Consider the following 2857-nt stretch of genomic DNA (forward strand, 5'->3'; position numbering starts at 1 on the left):
GGGTCCTTGGAGAGGGACATCATGCTTGCGAGGGTGGAGGGATGGCGCAGGAGGGGAAGACCCTCTATGAGATGGACTGATTCAGTGACTGGGGTAATCGGGATGGGTGTGTCAGAGGCAGTGCGATTGGCACAGGATAGAGCAGGGTTTCGGGCTGTTGTACATGGGGTCACTATGAGTCGCATATGACTCGACGGCACATAACAACAACATGATTACCTCCCTGTTCCTACCCTCCCCTGCTTGGATCCTCATACATGTTTTACTAGTTATCTATTTTTACAATAAGGGTTTTACACAGTATTTGTCCTTATGAGACTGAGTTAGTTCACTTAGCATAATGCTCTCCAGTCCCTCCCAAGTTAGGTAGTGATTTTTCAAAATTATGGCTTCTACATGCTGCGTAGTACTCCATCATGTGAATGTATCATAATTTCTCAATCCATTTGATTGTGGTTGGACATTTGGGCTGTTTCCATGTTCTTGCAATGATGATTAACACTGCTATGAACATTGGTGTACAAATCTCCATTTGTGCCTCAGTTATAATTTTCTTGGGGTATATTCCAAGCAGTAGAGTAACTGTTCTGCTTTTTGAGGAAATGCCATACTGCCTTCCAGAGTGGTTGTACCATTTTAGCATCCCACCAACAGTGTGGAAGAGTTTCTATCTCACCACATCCTCTCCAACATTTATTACTTGCTATGTAGCCACTGTATTAATCCATCCTGTTGAGGGTCTTCCTCTCTTTTGCTGACCTTCCACCTTTCCAAGCATGACGCCTCTTTCCAAATAACAGCCTTTCCTAACATGTCCAAAGTATATGAGATGAACTTCCACCATTCTTGCTTCCAAGGAGCATTCTAGTTGTACCTTTTCCAAGATAAATCTGTTCTTTTTTCTGTCCATGGGATGTTCAGTGCCCTTCTCCAATAGCACAATTCAAAGGCATCAATTCTTCTCCTGCCATCCTTACTCACTGTCAACCTCTTCAGATGCACAGCAGGTGACTGGAAAGATTATGGCTTAAATAAGGCACACCTTAGTCTTTAAACTGACATCATTGCTCTTTAAGACTTTAGAGAAGCCTTTGACAGCTGACTTTCCCAGTGCTATACATCTCCTAATCTCCTGACTGCTGGTACTAAGGGGGTTGACTGTGGATCCACGCAAGATGAAATAGTTGACAATTTCTATCTTTTCTCCATCTATCTACTGGTCCACTGGTGAGGATTTTTGCTTTCTTGGTGTTGAGATGTAATCCATAGTCCATAATCCATAGGCTGTAGTCCTTGATCCTCTGCAGCAAGTGCCTCACCTCCTCCTCACTTTCAGCAAGCAAGGTAGTCATAACACAGGTTGTTGATGATTCTTCCTTTAATCCTAATGCCACACTCTTCTTCATAAAGTCCAGCTTCGTGAATTATTTGCCCAGCATATAGATTGAATATGTATGGAGAAAGGATACAACTCTGACACACATGTTTCCCAATTTCAAACCATACAGTGCTCCCTTGATCTGTTCAGACAACAAATTCTTGGATTAGGTATACAGACATCTATAAGCATAATTAAAAATGAGAAATAGCTGTAAACATCCATTAATACTGGAACATGGAACACGGAACACAAAAAGTAGGAACATAGAAAAACTGGGAATTGAAGAAATTTAAATGGAACATATAAAGATCTACATTCTAGGCATGGGTGAGCTGGAAAAGACTGGCAGCTTAATGATTAGAAGTTGCACTACCAACCCTCCAGGAGAAAGAAAAATAATCTCTTTCCATGTGATTTACTGCCACCTTTAAATCTACTAGAGGGTCAGCTATAAGTTAGTTGGTTCTGACTCAAGAGTTTCCAGCATATATATGTTGTTGTTGTTAGGTGCTGTCCGGTCGAGCATGACTCCGTGATTCTATGAACAATGGATCTAAACCCTGTCCTCTCCTGTTCCATCCTCATGATCTCTGACACACTTGAGCCCAGTGCTGCACTCACTGTGTCAATCCATCCTGTTGAAGATTTTCTTCTCTTTTGCTAATCTGCCACCTTTCCCAGCATGATGTCCTTTTCCAAGGAATGGCCCCTCCTGACAACATGCCCAAAATATGTAAGACAAAATTTTGCCATCCTTGCCTGCAATGAGCACTCTCGTTGCACTTTCTCTAAGACATACCTATTTTGTTCTTTTGTCAGCCCATCAGATAGTTGGTACTCTTCTCCAACACCACAGTGCAAAGGCAGTAATCATTCTTCTGTCACCCTTAGTAACTGCCCAGCTCTCCAATGCAGAGCAAGTGACTGAAAAGAGCATGGCTTGAATCACGTGTGCCTTAGTCTTTAAAATGACATCATTGTTCCTCAGTACTTTGGAGTGGTCTCTGACTGCAAATTTACTCAATGTAGTATGTCCCGGGCATGTGTTTGTTACGTGTAGGTTTGCTCTGTCCCCGGGAGCGAGGCTAGCCAGCCTGGGCCTAGGGTTTGAACCAGGAGGTGGCCTTAAGCCAAAAGGTAGCTGGGAGAGGAAGTGCCCATGTTGTTCCTGGTTGGCTCCTCCCAGGGTCTTGGGAAGTTCTCCTTGCCAGAAGGAGCATGGTGGTGTGAGCGCAGGAATCGTGGCAAGCTTTTTGAGTCGACTGCCTGGAAGCAGGAGCGGCATCCACTTCCGAAATAGCTAGCCTCCAGAAACTCTATGTACGAACAGTGCTCAGGCTGTTTGTTCATAGGGTCGCTATGAGTCGTCTATGACTCGACGGCACCAAACAACAATAACAACGACAACGACAAAGAGAGAGCTACGCTGGCCTAATAGAAAGGAAGTTGTGCTACCAAGCCGAAGGTGGGTGATTT

Source organism: Elephantulus edwardii, unplaced genomic scaffold (genome assembly GCF_000299155.1).
Source record: "Elephantulus edwardii isolate Elephantulus edwardi_28Jun2011 unplaced genomic scaffold, EleEdw1.0 scaffold00115, whole genome shotgun sequence".
In the NCBI taxonomy this organism is placed as follows: Eukaryota; Metazoa; Chordata; class Mammalia; order Macroscelidea; family Macroscelididae; genus Elephantulus; species Elephantulus edwardii.